This window comes from Phoca vitulina, unplaced genomic scaffold (assembly GCF_004348235.1).
Source record: "Phoca vitulina isolate PV1807 unplaced genomic scaffold, GSC_HSeal_1.0 scaffold29, whole genome shotgun sequence".
Lineage (NCBI taxonomy): Eukaryota > Metazoa > Chordata > Mammalia > Carnivora > Phocidae > Phoca > Phoca vitulina.
In genome coordinates, this window is record NW_022589732.1 from 18989969 (window position 1) to 19012472 (window position 22504).

Consider the following 22504-nt stretch of genomic DNA (forward strand, 5'->3'; position numbering starts at 1 on the left):
GGCTCGTGGGGGCAGGCTTGGCCCGGATGCTTGGAGAAGGGGTAGGCATGTCCTGAGTGGGGAGTGGGTGCTGGCCCTGGCATCCTGCACCTTTGCCTGGGCCTCCAGCCTCATGGGTGGCATGGGGTGCAGCCACCCTGGCTTAGACCTCATCAGCCCCCAGAAGGGCCCCCAGAGGCCTCTAAGGCCTGACCTTTCTCTAGAGTGGCTGCCAGGGCAGGGGGTGGGGGAATGCAGCCAGGCAGGGGGGCAGGTTTGGCGTCCCCAGCCTTGGCCCAGCAGCTCTGTCTGTACCACTCATGGCGCGTGGGCCCCATCTGCTGAGCAACATGGCGGCCACGCGGGAAGAGGCCTGGGTGAGCAGAGAGGCCTGTTCGCTGGGAGTCGTGACGGCCTGCCCCCTTCTCTGCCACAAACACACCCAGGCGCACACACAGATCTCTGGGCTCAGGAGTCAGAGCGACCGCATTCAAATCCCGGCTCTGCCACTTGTCCACCATGACCCTGTGCGGTTTCTCGGGGCCTCGATTTCCCTGTGTGCAGAAGAGGGAGGGGTTCACAGCACCTGTCCCCAGAGGTGCGCCTGCGCACCTGGTACCAGTATGCGTGCAGGAGGCTAGCTCAGCATTCTTGTCCAGGATGCGGGGAGCCTTCCTTCTTTCTGGACACCTAGGTTCCCACCAGCCCCTCCTCCCTGAGCACACATCAATGCCAGAATGGACACAAACTGGTCGTGCACCATAATGAGAGTCTTGGGGCTCCCCGGGGAGCTCCTGAGAGTAGCTGGAGCCAGAAGGTCCTGGGGTTGAGCCTCCCGGCCCTGCGCTGGCCTGGACACCGGCGTGTCTCATCACAGAGTGGCATTTCAGGGTTGATCACACTTGGCCCCATGTCAGAGGGTGACCTGTGTAATCCCTCTTTACTCTGCGGCTCCCAACCCAGAGATGAGAGGCCTTCACAAAAGTGCTGACTTGGGCCAGGGCCCTTTGTCCCAAGGCTCTGGGGCCCAGTCAGGGGAGGCAGAGTCTTTGGTCTGGCATGAGGCCTCGCCCAATCATCTCCCTGCTGCCCTCAGCTCCTCTCCTGAGGCCCCTTGTGCTCCCAGGTGCCCGGACACAGGGCCGGGCGAGGCCTGGGATGCTCCACACTACCGTCGGGCTCTGGAACCAGGGAGCAGGGCGGCAGGAGATCCCAGCTCCCTGCTCTCAGCTCATGACCTTGGGCTGGTCCTTTCACTCCTGTGAGAGTGAAGCCAGTATTCTCATCTGAAAATGAGGATAATTATACCAACACTGCTGAGAAGGCCATTATGGGGGTGCTTGGAAGCCTGAAATATTTTTAAATGTTAGAGCTTAGTGAGAGTCTACTGTGTACCAGGCACTACGCTGCTTAAATACATATTTCTACCCGCAGTAATCCCGTGAGAAGGTGTGTTTAGTGTGCCTCGTTCTCCAGAGGCTCAAAGTGGTTAAGAAACCCATAGAGCTGTTAAGTAGTGGCATGGGGATTTGAACCGTGGAATTAAGTGGTCCATGATGCCGTAGAGACCGGGGGCTGAGCCACTGGCAGGCCCGAGGTGGGTGCTCAGGAGCCCACCCCCCTTTCTGCCTGGTGCCTTTGCCCGGCCCTCTAAGCCTGGCTGCCCTCGGGAGCCAGAGGGTGGCCCCCGAAGTCTGGCAGCCGCCCCTCCCCAGAGGGCCTGCCAGCAACTCGATAAGGCTAGGGGAACCCACTGCTAATTGTGGGGTAACCTCTGAAATTCTCCTTCACAGTGGGTTCTCTTTTCGGGTGTTTTTCAAGGTAATTCATTCCCTTTCCAGAAATTGCCAGTGGCAGAGCATTAGGCAGCTGGTAATTAATCATAGGAGAGGCTTGGAGTTTAGTCTTTAAAAAGAAAAAAAAGAGAGAAGGAAGACTAGAAAGCCTTGATGGAAAAAGAAAAGGAAAGAAAACCACTCCAAGGCAAGGGTGGTAATCAATACCTCAGTGTCCTAGAAACGGTGGGGGGCAGGGGGGCGGCCAGGCTGCCCCTCCCTTTTCTCCTGGGGCTGACAGATGCTCAGAGCCTGCAGCAGCATGTGTGAGCTCTGCCCCTCGCCCGCCGCTCCTTGGGCCACTTGGAGCAAGGCACTGCCTCTCCTTGGACTCAGCTTTGCCGCCTGTAAAATGGGTGAAGGGCAGGTGTCAGACTAGAAAAGAAGATTAAATGATTTGTTCACCCCTGCATCCTGGTGCCCGGCACAGGGTTGTTGCCCAGCTGATATTTTATTAACTGAGTGAGGGAGTGAATGAACGAATGATTTTCTTGGTCCTCATTAGCTGTCCCAGTCGAGGAGATGGTACTGGCTCTAGGACATTGTTTCTCTAGTTTTGTTATAATTCGGAATGACAGCCCGAGTGAGGGGCCAGCTCTGCCGTTTTGCAAACTCCTGATGAAAGGACACTCTTGCCCAGCAGACTCTGGTCGCCAGAGCTCAGGCCCCTCAGTGGCAACCACGCTGTCTCCCTGGCATCCTCGGGTTCAACTTTCCAAGAGTCTGAGCTGTCTGGAGATTTTTTTTTTTTTAGTTGCCTTCTGGGTGGGGAGTGGGTTCCTCATCACCAAAAGTATGCGAGCTGGGACTGCACAGGGCACTCAGGCGGCAGACTGGGCCGGGGGGGCGGGGGGGTGGCGCTCAGAGCATTCCTGAGTTTGAGAGAGAACATGAGGTTCTCCAGGGTGGACACAGGGGAGGCTGGACCAGCAGACAGGGGAGCCCCTTCCCAGAGGTCCCCTGGGGAGGGCTGGAGGAGGCCGCTGAGAAGGGGGGTGGTGGCCGTGCAGGACACCTACGCTTTGGTGCTTATTCCCTCTGGGGGTAAGGAGGGGTGTGTGTGTGTGTGTGTCTCTTTGTCTCTTTCTAGATGGTTCTCTCTGTGCATGTGCCTCTCTCCTGCCCAGCTCCCCTGTCTTCTCACATGGGCAGTCCCGCTCTGCCTCCTTAGCTCACCCACTTTCTCCCTGTCCAGTCACATCCACAGCTCCCCCTGGAGCTCCCTCTGGAATTCCTTTCTGAGCCCCAGGACCTTCTCACGTCTGCTCTCCTTACCCTCAGAGGCACCCCTAGCCAGGAGTCCCCGCAGACATCTGCTCTGTGTCATCGCCTCTCTCGTCCCCAGGACCGAGCAGACCTGAGAATTCCCGGGCTTCCAACCTGCCGCCCTTGGCCTTGTTCTTCCAGCTCTGGCAGCTCCCGGCTCCCTCCCACCCTGCTCTTTGGAGGGATCCGAGCCAGTGCCCCCCACTCCCAGCCTTGGGGGCAGCGCACTGTGTGTGGCCCATCCCCAAGGCCCCACCGTGCCACCCTGTGCTGTCCTGGGCACATGGGCCTTGGCCACAGGCGAAAGCAGGGAAGCGAGAGGGGGCCTGTGGCCACTAACAGGGGCACTTGGAACCTGGCGTTTCCCTCCAGCGCTCATAAAACTCCGGCTATAATTAGAAGTGAGGTGTCCAGGAGCTGGCTGCCTGGCGGGAGCCCATGTATGCTCAGGAAGGAATAAGCTGTCCTCTCCGGAGGGGAGAAGGAAGTGGAGGGTGGACTCCCAGAGAACCACAGGCTGGAGGGTCTCCGAGGCCGGCGGAGTAGGCCGGTGTGTTCTGGTGGCCAGGCGCCTCCATTCCTCTGGACGTCCTCTGGGAGCTCCCTCGGTCCCCATCCCTGGCCAGTCAGTCTCCTTGGGAGCACCTGCGGACCCCGCCTGGCGTTGGAAGCCACCACCATCTGCCCCCGCCTCCTCGCATGGCCCCATCACACCCCAGCTGTCTGCCAGCTTCACTGCGCCACCCCCTCCCCATCTTCGTCACACGTCCCCACGGCCACACCTTTGCTCCTGCACTTCCTTCTGCCTTGAGAGCCCTCCACCCTTGTTGCTGCGTGGCCTGAACCTTTTGGAGCCTTCCTCAAGCCTGCTTCCTCCGCAAGGTCAGATGTGGCCTCCTGCCCCCCCGGGCCCTACGGCCTCCACTCCCCAGAGGCCCTGGTCATTTCCTCCCTGAACTCTTCTGAACTCGAAACCCTCTTTATGCTCTTAGGCCCTTCACAGTGCTCGCCAGACGGCCTACCACCTTGTCTTTTCTTTTGTCTTGATTATGTATCGGAAGGATGACATACTGGCTCGTTTACACTCTGTTTTCCTTTGAAACCTGGTGGTTATTTAATACCCACACCACATGCAGACTCGTGTTCAGTTGCCACGTGTGGTTTCCTCATTTGCAGGAGGGGAAACTGAGGCTGGGGAAGGAAATCTTGCAGATAAGAGTCAGCAGAGTGAGCGCCTTCTCTGTAGGCCAGGCTGCCACCGTCCTGCCGTTCAAAATAGGACAGGGGCATGCCACACTGGTTATAAAGGTAAACTGAGGCAGGCAGGACTGTGGCCAGTACCTAGGCAACCAGGCCTCAAGAGGAATGGAGGGAACGTGTTATGAGTTCCATTCCCCTCACAGTGGGTTCCAGTGTTCCTGGTGCTTCCCTACCTAATCCCCAAACAGCCCTAGACCAAGGGGACAGTCACAGGCTGTGCCTTATGGGGATCAGCGCTGCCCCTCATCACTCCAGACACAGCATGCAGCCTAGAACACTGGGGTTCAGGGGGTGAGAGCACCCAGCTCCTCCCAGGAAGAGAGGATACCCCTGTCCTCCCCTCCCTCCCGCACCACCCAGGCTGCAGTCTGAACTGCAGAAGGGCCCAAAGTGTGTGTTCCTGGGAACCCGGAGGATTCCCACAGGGTGGGGAGATGCCTGGGGCGGGGCTGGCTGTGGGGGGGAGGGGGGGGGAGGGCGTTGTCTCCCCAGAGCCTGGCCTCCCCCTGCCAGCCTGGAGGGACTTCTCAGGAGCGCACAAGCAGCAGAATAGCCCCTCGGGAGCCAATTTTTGCCTTTAGTACTCGCAGCCGCCTCTGGCTGCGCTTTGCGGCCTCCTCCGCCGACTGTCGGACTCTCGTTTGCCTCTGGTCAGGCATCATGGCAGGAAGTGTTGGAAGGTTCAGGTGCTGGGCTTGTCCTCCCCCCCGGCTGGAGCCACTGCCCTCAGAGGGGCTACCTCCTCCCGCCCGCTGGGGGCTGCAGAGCTTGTGTGGGCTGAGCGGGCCCAGTGAGACCCATCTGTCTCCTCCTTCAGCCCCACACGCCCTTGGCTTTTCCTCGTGTCTGCTCCCCCAAGCCAGCCACCTGCTGGCTGTCCGGCTGCACCGGGAGTGTCTCGAAGGCTCAGGGCAGACCGAACCGTGTCCCGGGCCCAGTTCCTGGCGCGCCTGTGCTGAACAACCAAGGCAGCGGGCACTCAGCCTGTGTGCCCTCAGCTCTCTCTGCGGATGGCGAGGAGATTTTATCCAGTTTGCCGGTTCTTTGTGGACGGGCTGGGCTGTGTTAAGAAGGATTCTGAGGCTGTGCGTAGGCTCTCTGTGGTAGATGTGTTGTGTGCTGCCTGCTACATGTTTGTCCTTTCAGCCCCAGCTCCCTGGGCATTGGGTCTAGCTGTCAGGTGTCTCAGGTCTGGGCTGTGGCCAGTGGGGGCACAGGAAGGAGACAGTGACCTCAGTGGGGCCCTGCAGGTGTCCGTCTGCCGGGGCTACTGGGCAAACTGCCCCAGAAGAGAAGCTTCCAGAGCCCTGGGGTCATGGGGACCACATAACTCCCAGAGAGCTGACTGGGGAGCACTAGCCCCAGGCCCCCCAGTCTGGTTAATGGGAATCTATGAAAGCTTTTCCCTCACATCTGTCTTTCCTGTTAAGTGCTTCTCACCCTTGTTCAGTTCCGGTTTGGTAAGCAGCACATCTTGCCTCACAGCTGTTTGGGACCCTCCACTGCTTCCCTGAGGCTCTTTGGGGGCCTCTTTTGGAGCCTGTGGGAGCATCTCTGCTTCATAACCCCCGTGGAATGCTCCCATGCTGCCCCCTCCGTCTGGCCCACACTCTGGTTGGCCGGTGAGACAGCTTAGTGTGGGACAGCTCTCACTGGGTGGCCTCTGGTGAGCTCTCTCTCAGCCCCACCCCGAGCCAGACTCCCCACCACAGCCAGCCCCTAGACCCTTGTCCTTGTCACCACCTGGGGAGCCAGCCCCCAGACCCCCGTCCTTATCACCGCCTGGGGAGCCAGCGCCCCCTGTGCCCCCACCATCTCTGTCCCCAACAAATGCCCTCTCAGCCGAGGTTCCCGGCCACCCTCTGCCCAGCAGCTCTAGGGTGGCCAAGGGTTGAGTCAGGAGAACTTTGATGAACTAAAACCTGTAAATAATCCAAAGCATTTTTCTCTGCTTATGGAAGAAACACAATAAAAACCCTTGCATCCTTTAGCCAGCTTAGCCTGTCCCCAGTCATAACTAAAGGAGGGCTGGTCAGAGTCATCCCATGCCTGCTGGGAGCTCCTCTCGCTGCTGCTTGCACACCTCCACCGCTGGAGAGCTCACCACCTCACATAAGGGTTTGTGCATGCATGTGAATTTCAGTGTGGGCAGGGGTGCAGTGTGACATGTAGTTAAAGCATGGGTTTCAGGAACAGATGGCTCAGGGTTCAAGACCTTGCTCTACTACCTATCAACTGGGTGAGTCTGGACAAGTTACTACATCTCTGATGCCCTCTGTTAGGTTATAGATGAGGAAAATCTATAAACGGGGAGAAGCCTGCCTGCAAGGGGTGCCATGGGGCAGATAGGCAGAATAGCTGGGTGGCACCAGTCTTCTCTGGAAACGGAAGATGGATGCCCTCAGGGAGCTGCCTCCCACCCTCAGCACTGGAACATCTGCCCGAGGTTGGCATCGAGTCTGGTACCCAGATACTTCCCTCCCCAGGGATACTGGCCTCCCAGGTGCTCTCAGGAGCTCTCCCATGGAAACTTTCAGGATGGTACTTCAAGATGGAGGAGACACGGTACTTCCCCAAAGTGCCAGTGTCACCAGGGGCACTGGTTCAAATGCAGATTCTCAGGCCTCTCTTGAAGTCTGCTTCTGTGGGTCTGGGACCCAGGGCTCTGAATTTGTAACCAGTGCCCCATGATCAGGCCAGTGTGGGACACACTGAGGCCTGTAGCGGGAAGCTGGCCTAGAGGCTGGGCCCTGGACGCTGTCATAGCCTCACTGATGGAACTGGGACAAAGCTGTCCATCCCTGGGGCTGAGTTTTCTCACGAATACACCAGGGGTTCCGGGCTCTTCCTGCTCTTCTAAGTCCGTGCTACTCAGACATTCCCTGGGGGTCCTTTCTGCCAGGATCCCTGAGGCAGACCTCTGGGTTGCAGCCCCATTCCTTCTGGCCACAGAGCGCTCGGGTCATCAGCCGCCTGCCAGCCCCAGAGCTCCAGGGACAGAAAAGCTATTCCCTCGGCGCAATGTGCCACTGAGTGGCGGTTCCCATGGGCCTTCCAGGAGGCCTTTAGATCATCAGGCATCTACTGAGTCCACTCAGATCTGAAATCTCTTCTGGAAGCTGAGAAGGACCACTAACATGGAGCCGGCCAAGGGAGGCAGTTTGGAGCGAGGTCATCTGGCTCCTCTGGGAGGCACTGGAGCCTTATTAGTTAGCATACATGGAAGCCTGGAGTGTCAGAACTGGAGGGCGGCCCTGGGGAGCCCCTTCCTTTTATAGATGGGGAAACTGAGGCCCTGGGTGGAAAATGACTTGCTAGGTCACCCAGGGAGAAGGGAGGTGCAGTGCTGGAACCCAGAATTCTTGGCTTAGAGACTGGTCTCTGGACAGTTCCTGGCCACCCACCACACCTCTCCTTGGGCCCTCTGTCTGGGATGGATGGCCCCACCGGAGCCTGAGCCCTACACCAGCCTCTGCAGCTCGTGGGAAGAAATGGGGCCGTGTCAGGACAGGGACCGAGGGGCTGCCTGCTCCTGAACACTGGGCCCTTCTTTGACCTGCACTGTCAGCCTAAATCAACAGCCCCTGCTCAGCTCCCAACCCTCCCACCTCAGCCAGGACAGCCCCCATGGAAAGTTTCCAGGAATATCCATGCTGAGGGCAACATGATCCAGAAATGAAAAAGGCTCTCACTCCCTGGCTCCCTCCCATTTTCCACTCGCTGGTGCTCAAGGGAGTTAATAAGCAGAGGTGAAAACGCTGGCCCCATCCTAATGAGACCTTGTTGGAGGCGGCTCGGGCCTGGCAGGTGACAGAGGAGGAATTATTCACCATTGGGGCGTTCACCCTGCCCACCCCCCACCTGGGATGATGTCAGGACCTGGGGCACAGAGTCTGGGCTGTGCTGTCACTCAGATGAGGGACCGGGGCTCCTCTGACCACTGGTATCCAGCTCGCACGGCCAGCCTTGGGTGTGGGCCGGGGTGGGCAGCTCAATCTCCTCCCTGGGCCAGGAGCCCAACCAGGCCCTCTGTTCCCACCCGGCGCCTGGTACAGGACCCACCTCGAGTTCTTTGCATAAGCCAGCCCCTCCTCCCCACACTCTCCATCTGTAGTCAGTAAGGTAGCAGTATTTAGTAATCACCTACTGTTTGCATGGATCTATGCTCAGCTCTTGGGGAGATAAGGCAGCCGAAGACCCTGTGCTAGCCCCCAGGTTGGCACAGTCTAGGCCAAGGATTGCCTGCAAGGAGGAGAATTAGTCACACCCAGTGCCCTGAGACCAGGCAGGTGCTGAGATAAAGGAGAAAGAGGCCTTGGGAAGTGTGAGATATGGAAGGCTTCCTGGAAGAGGCTGGTTGGAGCAGAATGACACTCTAAGAATTTCAAGGATGTCAGGTGGGGCTGAAGGAGAGACAGGAAAAGCACAGCCTCAGGTCAGGGTATAGCCCCCACCAGGACCTTGGATGAGTGCCTGCTGCGTATGTGAGTATACGTGCAGCATGAGCTCCTGCTTGGGGCCGGGGGTGGGGCGGTGACCAGGGTGATGGCATTTGTACCAGAGCGCCAGTGGCCACACACCTGGGCCCTTTCCTGTGGCCCCTGGGGCTGGCTTTGAGGCAGCCCCAGGCTCAGACCTGGTGCCCTGTAGGCCATACGCCTATCGAGTGAACGAGCGCACAGACTAGCTGTCCCCTCATTGTTGGGGGGCGCTCGTGCGTGCGGTGGCATGAAGAGTACACGGCATTCGCTTGGCTGTCTGATGAGAGAGAACCCAGGTCACAGCGGAGACAAGGAGATGGGGGCCAGGCCAGGGGGCCGGGGGCAGAGCCCAGAGCAGCCCAGAGTACTTCCTGCGAACCCAGGCTGGGTGATGCCCGCCGGGGGCACAGGGTGAGGACACAGTGGGCAAAGACGCGCAGGGCCCAGCTGCAGAGCGGTGGGAGCCTTCCAGGGCACACTGGTACACGCATTCGGAACGCACCCCAGACAGACCCACCCACCCTAGAGCCTCTGGGACAGGAGGAAATCCCTGCCCGTCACACACCTGTCACTAAACGGCAGAGGACAGGGGAGCCACAGGGCCCTCAGTACGAATAACGAGAGCAGCCACCCTGCCAGCAGGGAGTACAGCCTCCCCCTCAGTCCTGATGCCCTTGAGGTGGGGGCCAGCGCCATCTCCATGTAATGGATGAGGGAAACTGAGGCAGGGGGTTAGGAAAACAAAATCTCGGTGGGGGGCAAAGCCAGGATAGGAACTCATGCTGTCTGACCCTGACTCCCCCGGGAGGCTCGTCCTGCCCAGCCCTCACTGCCCACATGTGGAGCATCTTTCTGACACAAAGAAGGAAGACACAAAGTCTGAACAATCATTTGAAATCTCCCGTTATCCATCAGTACACAGGTCTTTCTGGTACCTTCCCGGCTCTGTGGGAAGATAACACCCAGTGGTTAGAGAATGGGCCCTTCCCCCGAATTGGTCTTTTGTAATGCAAGTAAATTATCTGCCAGCCTTTGGTGCCCAGCAGTTTGATAGTTCAGGTGTTTAAATGGTCATGACTGTGTGGCCAGCCCGGGGAGGAGGCGTGAGTCAGATGGCAGATTCAACAGGAATTAAAGGCACTTAATGTCAGTGCAGTAGGACTTTTCTAAATCTGCCCACTCTGCATGAAGAATGAGCTGACCAGGGACACCAGGCCCCCTCCCCCCCGGGAGCTGGTGCACAGTTCCCTGAGGCTGGGCCATGCTGGACCTTCTTGGCTCTCTCTGTCAGAGGGGGTTTGGCTGCGGAGCTTCCAGGAGGTGGCCGGAGCTTGGTGGCTATGAGTGCAGAAGAGGATGTAAAGGGTCTGGGGACAGCCTGTGTGTCCCAGTTGCCAGCAAATCCCTCAGGCCCTGAGGATAACCTGCTTTTTTAGGGGTTAGGGGAAGGGTCTTCTGGAGAGTAATAGGAAGAAATTTAAGAATAGACCTTGATCAGCAAACAGAGAGAGAAGTGACTTGCCCAGGGTCACACAGCCAGGATTTAAGACCCAGTCCTTGCTGTTGATCACTGTGATATTGCCATGTCTGTGTGTGTGTGTGCGCGTGCACACACGCATGTGAGTGTTTTGAGGGAGTCTTAATAATCGTTAGCACCTGCCCCATGTATTTTATACACATTATTTAATTTAATAAACTTTCATAAACTGTATTTAGAAATGAGTAAGCTGTGGGACAGGGAAGTTAAGTCATATGGTCACATAGCCCTTGGGAAATGGGGTCAGAACTTGAACCCAGCTCCATCTGACTTTTAAGCCTTAGCCCAACCAGACCCAAGGCCCAGAGCACGTGCTGTGGGCATTGCCAGGGGAGAGCCCCTGCCAACCAGGAAGATCAGAGGTGGCTTCCTGGAGATAGGCTGGTTTTGTCTCCGACAGACCAGGTATCTTGAACCTTCAGGTCCCAAGCTGCGTAAGGTCCAGTCACCTGACCTCCCAGAGACTCTTCCTTTTGGTCATAAAATGAGAATAAAAAGTCCTCCTTGCCGGGGCTCAGGAGGACTAGGCAGGTGGTGAGTGTGTTCGCCAGGTTCAGCTGGGGTAGCTGAAGTGGCCGACGTAGCCGTGGGTGAGGCCTGCTGGGATCAGGGCCCAGAGCCCTTCCTGGCGTCAACTCGGAGCCAGGGGTGCTCGGCTTCAGGGCGGCCACGGGGAGAGGTAGGGAAAGGCCAAGACAAAGTAGATGGAACGGGGTGAGTGAAGACAAAGGGCACAGCCAGTCCCCGCACCCCGTTGTTGGCTGCAGAGAGGTGATTGGGAGCAGTGGCGCGAGGCCCGGTGGCTCACACTCTCTGATGAGCAGTGAGGAGCCAGCAGAGACATTGCCCTATAGAACGACACAGCGCGTCACTTCTCACTGAACTGTCACTGAAATGCAGCGTGTCAGAGTCCAGAGACGGAAGGTGGTCAGGTAGTGGCTCTGCTCCCCTGGGTGTTGTCAGGGAAGGGGTGCCCGTGTCGGGGAGCCCTGCTGTTGCTGAGATGTTCTTCTGCACATCTGGGCTTTAAATGCAAGGCCGATGGGCGCAAGGATTGGGAGAGGCCAACGAGTTCCTTCAGAAACGGGGCTGGGATGGAGAGAGGAACACAGAAGGCACATTCACACGCATAAGGCACCCACTAAATGTGACATTCCAGAGACATGGCATGTGAGATCCCACCTCCTCTACAGAGGGGAAACTGAGGCCCAGGGACAGGAAGGGGCTTGTTCAAAGGGACCCGGCTCATCAGAGGTGAGCACGGATGCTTCCTTGCTCTCCTGCCCTCCCTGGTTGTGGGGGGGCAGGTGGTTGCCACCTCGCGCTCTGTCTAACCTTCTTCCCCAGGCCTCCCCCTGAGCACGAGCTGGGGCCAGCCCGGAAGGGACAGGGGTCAGCATGCTTCACCCGAGGCACCTTGCTAAGCCTCGGAGGGCACAGAGCAAGGGGGTTCCTCACAGGACACGGTGGGGTGGCTCGGGGCTCCGCAGCCTGTATTTCTCAGTTCCTAGACACCAGCCTTGCAGCACCTGGACAGGGAAGGAGGCCACCAGTGGCAGCCAGTCTTCCCAGAAGAGTCTGCCAGGGCTTGGAGCTCGTGCATCTGCAGCAAGCTCTGTGTCTGCCCCCCGGCCACCTCCGTACCCCTTGCTGGCCCTGGCTCCCTGTCCTCCCCGTGTGGCCCTCCCTGTCACACTCCTCCTTCCACTCTCTGTGGCTCTTTCATGCACCCATTCCTGTCTGTCTCCTTCCGTGGCTCTCTTGGGTGTGTCCTGCCCAGGGCCGTGGCTCCGCACAACTGCAGGGGGCGCCCTTCCACAGATGTTCTCTGTCTGTGGGCCTCTTCCTGACTCTCTCGGTGCTGGATTGTCTCTTGGCGCCTCCCTAACGTGTGCCCTCTTTCTTACTGGGTCCCTTGCTGGATTTTTCTGTCTCTCACTTTCCCTCTCTGGGTGTGTACCTGCATGTGTGCGTGCCGGTGTGTGTGTGTCCCCCCATAGGTGTGTGTGCGCACACGGTATCTGCCCCTCTGCGGCCTGGGCGCAGGTTCCTCCCCGCTCCTGAAGGCACAGCGTGGCTCCCTGCAGGCCCGCCGGCAGGAGGGCAGCCTGGAGCTCGAGCCCCGAGCACCCACCCCCTCGGCGGCCTCGGTGCTGTCCGTGCCGGGAAGGTTCTGTGTCCGTGTCTACAGTCGGCCTCCCTGGCCCAGCTCGCAGGACTCCTGGGAGCCACTGCAAGCCTGGCCGTCACTCGCCTGGAAAGCGGCTCCCGTTTGGGAACAGGAGTGCTCTGGATGGGAAGAAGAAGGGAGGGGACAGTTGGTGAAAAAAGCCAAACAAGCAGGGGATTATGATCCCTGAAAATGTGCCCTTTGTCTAAGGCTGGAATGTGGCCAGAGAGGGAGCAGTGGGGCCCGGGGGGCGGCCACGATGGGATGGGGTGCTGCTCGGCCGGCGGGCCCGGCCGGCCAGGAGGTATGTCCTCTTCCCCTAGAAACATCATAGATCCGTGGCTAATGGGAAGAGCTTCCGGGTCTCTCCAAACCCACCGTGTGAGCTGAGCCTCCTGCCGGACCAGTCCCCCGTCAGTCACTCAGCGGACATTTATTTACCACCGCCTGCGTACCAGCACTCATCTGAGTGTGTGGGAAGCGTCAGTGAGCAGGAGACCAGGCCCCTGTCCTCACGGAAGTGACCTTCTAGCAGGGGGAGAAAGAGCAGAGATGTTTTGAGCGCCAAGGCCTTGGTGACAGTCCCTCTGCCCAGTTGTGCTGCGGGCAGCAGGCTGTGGTCTGTGAGGGCCTCCTGTGTCCCCGGGCCCGGCCTCCTCCCGGCCGGCGCAGCCCAAGGCTTTCAGTGACCCCGGGCTGAAGGCTCAGCCCCGCTGCAGGCAGCGCTCCGTTCGCCGGGAATTTCCAGAAACACCTGGAGAGGGGAGGGGCCCCTAGGACCTGTGTGGCCCAGAGGCTTTCAGCCAGCCGGGCTAGGGCAGCTCAGACAGCACTCAGAGCTGAGAGCGGCCCCGGGAAGGGGTGGAGAGAGGAGCGCTGCAGGGCCGCACGAGGCCCCCAGCTCCGTGGTGGCCCACTGCCTGACCCTAGAGAGGCTCCCAGACCCCGCTGTGCCTCAGTGTCCTCATCTGTCAGATATGAAGGTCAGACAGCTCACCCAGGCTTGTTCTGGGCTGAATGTGATCACAGTACCCGGCTTCTAGGCCCGTGGCAGAGGTCATCCGTCAGTACCATCATGGGGGCACAGGCCTGCTTTGCTGGCGGACTCCGTTGGGAATCTGCCAGTCTGGTTAGAAAGGTTAGAGGTCATTCTTTCTTCGCCAGTAATCTGGTGGCATGGGGAAGCCTCTTCTTTCTGTGGGCCTCAGTTTCCCCCTCTGTCCGTCAAGGGAGGAGGCTCGCTGACATGGGAGCCAGGGATTGCGGTTTGTGGAGTGGGGTCACGGGTGCATCAGCTGCTAACAAAACCATATCAGCTGCCAGGCGTCTGTGGCCAGAGCTGTTCCGGAGTCAGGCCGCTCGGGGATCCCATGGGGTCCCTCCGGGGCCCTGGAGCTCCCCCAGGCCTGCCGGGGGCTCCCATCTGCAGCAAGGCCTGGAACTTCTCTCCTCACACCGCCAGCCGGCCGGGGGAGCGCAGCCTGCTCACAGCGCCTGGCAGGGACCCGTAAATTGAAAACATGATGTTTCCTGTCAGAGGCCAGTGCGGGGCTGGACTCGGTGTAGCCTTGGAAAGCTGGCCTCGCTCTCAGGAAGCCCTGCTCCCCACAGCCCCGCCACAAAAACAGTGGAAAAGTGAAACCTTTTCAAGTCTGTGTTTCCACTGTAAACAGGGGATGAAAGCTGGCCCCTGGCCTCCTGGCGCTGCTCAGCCGGTCCCTCCGCCCTGCGCCAGCCTGCCCAGTCTTTGCACCTCAGCTGCCCCCTCTGCCCCAGACAGCGTCCCTCCGATCAGAGGAGCCCCGTCCCCCTAATCATGAGGCCTTCCAACTGTAGATCAAGCATCCGTCCTCAGTACCCATCTCGTGAGGTGAGAAGGACGAAGGGCGGACACCAGGGCACAGAGAAGGACAGGACTCGCCCAAGGTCACACAGCAAAGTGAGGGCAGCCCTAGTGCCCTCCTTCCTGCCTACAGTGGCTTTACAGGGCCTGCAGGCCCCGGGGGAGGCTCTGGTGGATGGGTGCGCATGCCTGCCCTTAGCCCCGGCCTCCTGCCGCCAGGGCTCCTTCGACTTTGTCCTGCAGATGAAGAGCGTCGCGCGAGTAGCATTGAGTGGAAGTGACTTCTTTCTTTTCAGCTCTCAGAATGTCCTTTTCTCCTTGTTGTAAAAGTAACGCACACTTGTTGTGGAAAGTCTAGAAGTCACACAAAAGTTGAAAGAAGAAAAATAAAAGCTGTCCATAATCCTCCCAACCGCTGGTCATCCTGATCAACATTCTGGTGTATTTCTTTCTGGTCACTTCATAATTTTCCTTCTCTCTTGGACTTATGTCACGAGCAGGTTTCAGGGTGATTCAGTGTTCCTAGAAAACGTGATTCTTCATGGCCCCGTGGGAGGGGCCATTAAGTATCCCCCCTTCACAGGTCTGTTTGGCCCCTGGCATGTGTGTGATGTGGCATTGGTGGGGACACAGTGGGGAGAGACCCCAACCCTGGAGTTCATGGTGAAGATGCCCTGGCCTGGACCCCGGGCTGGGGAACCCAAGTGGCTCTGATTTGCCATGCGACTGTGGGCCTGTCTGACCCGCCTCCCCATCTGTGAAATGGGCGCACGGGCTCCACCAGGTCCTCGTGGCTCGTGAGCCTGCTACCCAGGCCCTGCTCGCCAGCTGCCTACAGGCAGAGATTCGTTCCTTCGGACAGTCCAACGCTGAGTGCTTACTGTGCGCCGGTGTGGGTGCCTCAACTGGACAGGAGGCCCCTGTTCCCAGCCCTGTTCTCCCCACGGTTGTGCCTCCCACACTCCTGCCCCTTCTAACCCTCAGGCTCCCCAGGCCCTCCTCCTCACCAACCCCTCACCAGGCGGGGGCTGGAGCCCAGCTGGGGTCCCAGGAGGAGCCATCTCCGGCCCCGTCCATCCGCCAACGTCCTTGGTGGCCCTTAAGACAGCTTTATGGAGGACGGATGGAGGCTGTCTCCCTCCTGGCAGGTTTATTTCTTCATTTTTCAAGCCTTGCTCTGATTTTTCCATGTCGGCTTCCCTGGTTCCCCCCTACCCCTCCCTCTGCATGCTTCCCCTCCCTCCCCCTCCAATCTGTCAGCCCAGCCAGGAGAGAGGGCCACTGGCCTCCAAGGTGATTGAATTATTGGGGGGGGGGGGAAACAGGCCAGGGTTTTCTGCGTGAGTGCTTTTGGCTTCCTGCTCTTGGAGAGGGGCTGGAGGAGGGGTGCGACTGGCGGCGACTGTGGGCCGTGGGTTTCCCAGACAGCCCTGCTCTCTCCCGTCTGGGCCACAGATGAGGGCTGTCACTGATGGTGTGGGCTGGCCGGAGGCCACTGCCCCTATGCCCGGCCCAGCCCAGCCCTGCTCAGGCCTCGGTTTCACCTCCGACTAAATGGGCAGGTCTCTATCCGGGCGAAGAGAGGAAGGAGAGGCGTGAGGGCGGCCTCGAGCACTGACTCCCGTAGCAGGATCTCTTACGTATCAGCTATCTGTGCTGCGGACCCGGGACCAGGATGAGGAAGAGAAGGAGGTTAACACCTAAACCGCCTAATGTGTGCTGATGTGTGCGCCAGGCACGCTCACATGCGTAACTTCACGTCAACCTCCCCTCTGAATAGTAGCTCAAAGATACGTGGCGACAGGTATGCGTTCCGGCCTTGTTTTTACGGCTGAGAGACGTGCCTGCTAGAAACTTCTCCTGCTGACCCACAGACTCCTAGACGACCAGGGGGCTCTGTCTGGGCCTTTTCAGGTTCTCCAGGGAAAGCAGAAGGCCAGACACTTGAAAGGGACCCAATAAATGCTTGGTGAACTTCCTTCTACTGAAGCGAGACCAGAGAGGTGAAGTCACGAGCCCGAGGTCACACAGCTAGAAATGGGGCCCTGCTTTGCCTGTCTCCAGGCCACCTTTCCCAGTCTAGGTGTTGGCAGGGAAGGCTGCCCTTCCGGCTGGCATTGTCCAACCACATGGTTGCTGTGGTGGGCTGAGAGTTTGGGGGCTCCGGGTCCCACCCCCTTCCCACTGGTGTCTGTGCCGCCGCTGGTCAGGCCGCACACACTCTCTCTCTCACCAGGCTGCCTTCCCCCAGAGGAGGGGCTGAGAGGGGACAGCCCCCTCCCCCGCTCCGCGCCGCACTCCGCTCATGGAAATGAAAAACACATTGGCTTCATTATCCTGGACTGAATGAGCAGGGTTGCCATGGCGACAGCCATCTCAGGCCCGCGAGGGGGCAGGGAAGGGGCTGGCCGAGGCCATGGCAAGTGGGGACCGGGCAGCAGGTGAGCAGGCGCACCAGGCGGGCGGGCAGGCCTTCGGAGCAACTACCACTCGAGCCACCCACCCCTGCGCCAGGCCCCTGGCTGTAGACCCCCGCCCTTGGGCAGAGAGAAGCAGGCAGGCCCCATCCTCCGCTGACTAGCCCCTCGTCCACGTGTACTCTGGCCTGTCCTTCTGTCCCCTTCCTGGAGGATGGCTGAGGGTGAGGGTGGGCCTCATGCCTCACACCATCCTAGAGGTCAAGAATGAGGGAAAAGACGGGAGGTGGGGGGCCAGATGAAGGCGGGAAGCCCACTCCCCCCGGAGACCAGTCCTGGGGCTCCCCGGGCCTCTCCAGGGGCAGGGACGGAGGAAATGCATGAGGGTACCAGGCTGTGCACACCCCCGCACTGCTGTGTGACCGGGCTCATCCCGGTGCCCCGGTCCTCAAGCATAACCGGTCTTCAAATACCCAGCAGGAAAATAGGTGGGATGGTGAGTGTGGGGATGCCAGCTGGGAGCCCTGGTCCAGCACAGTCTGTGCCTGTGGAGGCCCCAGGAAGGTGCCCTTGCCTCCAGGCCTAAGCTGGGTGGTCCCCATGGCCCCGACCCTGGCCAGAGCCAGGAGCCCTGCTACCCATGTGAGCTCATCTCTTCCCAGAGCCCATCACCCCAGGGCTTGAGTCTGGGAGCAGCACTGCTAGGCAGGCCCAGACCCTACCACCCCTGTGCTCAGGCTGGTCCAAAGGAGACCGACTGCACCCCCTTTCTCCTCTGGGCTCCCTGGGGGTGTGGGAGCCCAAGCTGGCCCTCTGGAGTAGCCCCAAGCAAACACTGCGGCCTGCCTAAGAGCAGATTGTCTCAGCCGATCCCTCGTTGTCTCCCAGAGGCGTTGGGGCAACGGCCAAGGGCCCCTGCTCAGGAGTATTGAGTGCCCACGAGGGACTTTCCTTTCAGGCAACCCCGGTCAGAGAAACCCCACACTGACTCCAATCCCAATCTCACCCTTGCCCCTCAGCCCAACTTCAGACGGAGCCTCAGCCCATCTTCTGGCCCAGCCCGCCTGGGCACATTCCCAGCTGCGCCCAGTGCAGCTTCTGTTCAAGCCTTCTGTCCACCTGAACAACCTTCCCTCACAGCCTGCACATCTCCAGGTCTGGCCTGCTCCTGCTTCCTATTCTAGAAGAGTAAACCCCTGCTGAGAGAGGGCACGTGGCCACAGAGAGTCAGGGCAGCGTGGCTGGGGGAGGGGGGGAGATGTCTCTTTCCCAAGAGACAGAACCTTCTGTTCCCCAGTGACATGGGTCAGGGGTGCACATGGCCCTAGACCGAGAGCCTGGCAACTCTGGGGGCTGGGGACAGGCTCCCTGCCAGAGCAGGTTTGGGGGGGAGGCCGAGAGCCCCAGGAGTTTAGCTCCTTGACAGCTGTTCTCGCTGGAGAGGGGCCCAGAAGGAGAGCTCGGGGGCCGGCCCCAGCCTCGCTGACCAGGCATCAGTAAGCGGACACGGTCGTGCGGCCCCTCCCCCGGGCGGGCTGTGTGCCTCCGAGGAGACAGGTGGTGAGCAGCCGAGCTCGGCAGAGGTGGCTGGAGTGTCCGTGGCACTGTCATCGCCTTGCCTCCTGCCGAATGGAGGTTGGTGCGGAGGGGAAGGCAGCGCAGGCAGGAGAAACCCCAGCACCTCTCGGGGGCAGAGGAAATGCAGGGGTTCCTGGGTGGCCACCTGCCACTCAGCTGCAACCAGATCCCAGGGGCTCGTTCTAAAATGCTGATTCCCCAGCCCTCCCAGGGAGGTTGGGACAGAGCCCAGGAACCAGTGCGTTTGCAGCTTCCCAAACCCCAAACCTCAAACCCTGGGCGGTGCTTGCCTTGCTGCTCCAGGGGCCTAGCCAGCCTGCTCAGGGTCTCAGGCCCTGTATGCCGTGAGCCTCCCTGCAGAGGTCCCCTCCCTGTGCTTCTGGTCCCAGGCTCATGTCCCCTTGCTGACCCTCCCTGGGTCATGTTCTACAGAGGGCCAGCCTCAAGCCGGCCCTGGGGCCTTGGGCCTAGCCCTGCCCTCTCATCCATCGTCCACCCGCCCCAAAGCCCACAGTCCCCATGGCATTTGTCCCCCACCAAACTGACCTCCTCTGACTCCGAGGCTGCATGTCCCGGGCCCGCCTCCCAGCTTCCACCACGGTTACCGCCCAGCTCCCTGCCCATCGGCCGAGGGCAGCCGCTGGGCAAAGCTGTCATTTTCCCTGCCAGGAATTACAGGTTTGGAACTAAGGGAGTCTGAACTGGAGGAGGAGGAGCCGGGCCTCTCACCCTGCTGCCAACCCCAAGAGGCACCTCACGGAAAGGGTGGCCTGCTGTGGAGTGATTTTTGGGCCGGATGGGGATTCCTGTAACCCCGTGTCACCCCAGCTCTGTGTGTGCGTGTGTGCATGCATGTGTGTTTATGTCTGCATGTGTTCGTGTGTGTGTGTGCGCATGTGTGTGTGTGCGTCGTCTCTCAAGAGTCACAGGCTCTCTCATACTCATTTAATTTAATCCTCCCAAGTATCATGTAGGCAAACCAAACCCATCTTCCAGCTAGAAAAGACCCAGCTCAGAAAGGGCAGTGGACTAGCCTGGATCACACAGGAGACTAGAGCGGAGTCAAGACTAGGCCCACCCTGGCCCTCAGCTGCCCCGCGCCCCCCCCCCCACCACAGCTCCTCCTTGCCTGGCCTCCCCCTGCCCGCCCGCCCTGCTCATCCTCCCACCCATGGGGGTGGAGCAGCGGAAGTGACTGGGCCATCACAGACCTCCACAACGGCCCAAGTGCTGGGTCCCAGGGTCCAGTGGCGTGTGCCAAACCACCATGCTGGCTCCCGGGGAAGGCTCTGCAGGGCAAGATGGGAGGAAGAGGGCATGTGTCCCTTTTCTGCTCGGCCATCACAGTGGCCCCTGGAGCCGGGTCTGGAGGAGATGGTGTGAGCCGGGCCTGGAGTATGGCAGCCCTGGGTCAGGGTGTAGAGAAGCTGGCAGCATCTTCCTGATGAGTCACCCATCCGTGGGGTGACTCCAACCAGACCCAAACCTGGCCCCCCATTATCTGCGCTGGAGGGAACTGGAGTGAATATCTGTGTGCCAGGAACGGGGCCCAGGGACCCCTAATGGGTTTGAAGATTTGAGGGAACACAGTGGAGCTCTGGAATCAGGTTGCCCGTGTTGGGGTCTGAGCCCAAGTCACATAACCTCTCTGAGCCTTGCTCCACATGAGACAAACATAAAGCATTTAGTGCAGAACGATGAGGTGAACAATGTGTGTTCAATAGATGTCTGCTGGTCTCCCCCTTCTCGGTTCTGCAGGTGCTACGGGCCCTGCTCCTCGCCATCTGACCAGTGAGGACTGGATGTGAGGGCTGACATGCGGTGGGACCCCCGGAGTGGGAAAGTCACCTGTCCCTTCTGGGGCTTTCTTAGGCCTGGGATGGCTCAGGAGCCAGCATTTCTGACGAGCAGGACCAGGCCACGAGGTCAGTGGCCACTCCCTGGGCTGAGCTGGCCAGCTCAGCTGGGCCCATTTCAGGAGCAGGGAGCATGAGGGAGCCAAGGCTGGGGGAAGGCCTGCCTGTTCTTGGGAATTCACGGCATGTCTGCCTGTCACAAGTACCTCGATAGGGAAGATTTGTGGGTGAGATTTGCAATTCTGTTTTCTCTGAGGGTTATAAATCAGCTGCATGCACACCCTGGCTACAGCGTGGGCCTGAGGCACACACATGCGCACGCTCACACACGCGCGCAGAAATGCAGTCTGGGTCCTGCCTGCCATTCCCTGGGCTGGGAGAAGGAGCTCTCCAGGGAGCTGAGCTCTAGGAAGGGAAAATCGCAGGTCCCCAACTGCTGCCTAGCCTTACAGGATCTCAGAACCATCCAGAATCAAGCACTCAAGGCTGGGAGTCAGGATGTCCCAGTGGTTGGAGAAACAGCACATTGTGTGGGTTACTGGTATAAGCTCAAGAGTCTGCCTGGCTGGGTCCAGACCTTGGCCCTAGGCCTTATAGCCATGTTGCTTACACAGCTCTGTGCCTCAGTTTCCACATCGGTGAAATAGAACCAATTATAGCATGTACTTCATAGGATGGCTGAGGAATAAAATAAGTTAATATGTGTAGAGTGCTTTAAATACAAGAGGCACATCACATAAGCTCATGCAGGCTTGGCTACTCATCACCATCATCATCATCGTTAATTAAGAGATATCTGTATTTTGGCGTCAGACTAGGTTTTGAATCCCTGCCCTCCCTCTTGCTAACTGTGTGAACTTAGGCAAGCTACTGAGCCCCCCGTCCCTCATCGATGAAAGGGACCATGACTCCCTACTTCGTGGGGCTGCTCTGGGCATAAGGGAGATGGAGCTTATGAAGGACATGATATCAGGCCCTCAGGTCATGTCTGCATGCTGGTTCGGAACCTCCAGGTGGCTCTGCTCCTTGGCCCGTCTTCCTGGGGAATGTGTAGAGGCAGAGGGAGGCTGAGGCGAGGGGAGCGGAGGGGTGAGTTCTGGAACCTCTGTCTCCCTTCTACCAGCAACAGGGGAGTCAGTCTCCAGCCGGGTCCACTCTCCTGTCCCTGCCCCTGGCATAAGAACAGGCTCGGGGACTGGCAGGTATGGCTCCCGGCTCTCACTTACTGGGTGGCCTTGGGCAGGTCACTTGACCCCTCAGTCCCCTCCAGCGAGGAGTAACTCTGCCTGCTTCACTGGGCACGTAGAAGGCGAATTAAATGAGATAATGTGTGTGGAGCACTTAGCACAGCACCTGGCGGCCAGATAAGTACTGCGAAGCCAAGGCCCCTGGCTGCCTCCTCTCCTTCCTCCCACCTGCCCCCCATTCCCTCCCACACCTGGTGCATCCAGGGCGTCTTCCCCGGCCAGGTGTTTAAATGTTCCTCTCTGGGAAGATGGGCCCTCAAATCCAGGAGGTACCTGGGGAGCCACTTGAGAGACCCTGGGTGGAGGGAGAGGAGCTCAGAAATTTGGACCTGCTCTCTTCTGATACAGTTCCCCCATGCCAGCCGCATGAGGCCGAAGCGTGCCGGACAGGAGGCTCGGCCTTGCCGGTCCCTTGGCCGTCCACCCTAGAGCCTTCACTGCTCCCTCGGGGTCCTCGGGTGCTGTCACACGCAGGCTCGTGTCCAAGTTGTTTCTGGCATCTTTACCTGCTCCGTCCTAAAGCCCTAGGAGGCGGTGATCTGAGGATGAGTAGCTGTGTGCTCAAGGGTGGAAGGAAGAGAAGGGGACTGGGGCCCGCTGTTTGCACCTCTCCCCCCACCCCTAGCTCGCAGCCCAGGCGAGCCGGACAGTGAGGCCTTGGCCGTGGGTAATTGTCGGGAGCATCCCAGGCCAAGCCTTGGTCTCCGGGCAGAACTTTGGAGGCTGGACTTCTCCGTTGCCAGGGAAACCAATGTGTTCCCTGGAAAGGAAACCACAGTGCTTTGGCTGTTAAGACACCCGCCCTCCCCCCTCCCCAAAAATGAGTTCCCTCCAAAACTGATTCCCCCGAAACTGTCGAGTCGGCAGCATCCCGTCTCCTCCCGGAGCCTGCTGAAATGATAGAAAATGAAATCTGCCCCTGACCTTGTGCTTTTCACCTCTTTTTTAAACATTCCACTGTAGCACAAGGACATGTTTTGTTTTTTCTTATTTATCTTCCTCCCATGCCAGCTGGGGCTCTGAGTCCTTCTCTCC

The 22504-nt window shown here is 59.3% G+C and overlaps 1 protein-coding gene across 5 annotated transcripts in view; it reads left to right on the forward strand.

Moving 5' to 3' along the window:
- The window catches only part of ZMIZ1 (zinc finger MIZ-type containing 1), a 234779-nt gene that overhangs the window by 90239 nt on the left and 122036 nt on the right, over window positions 1–22504 (forward strand). The window lies entirely within an intron of this gene.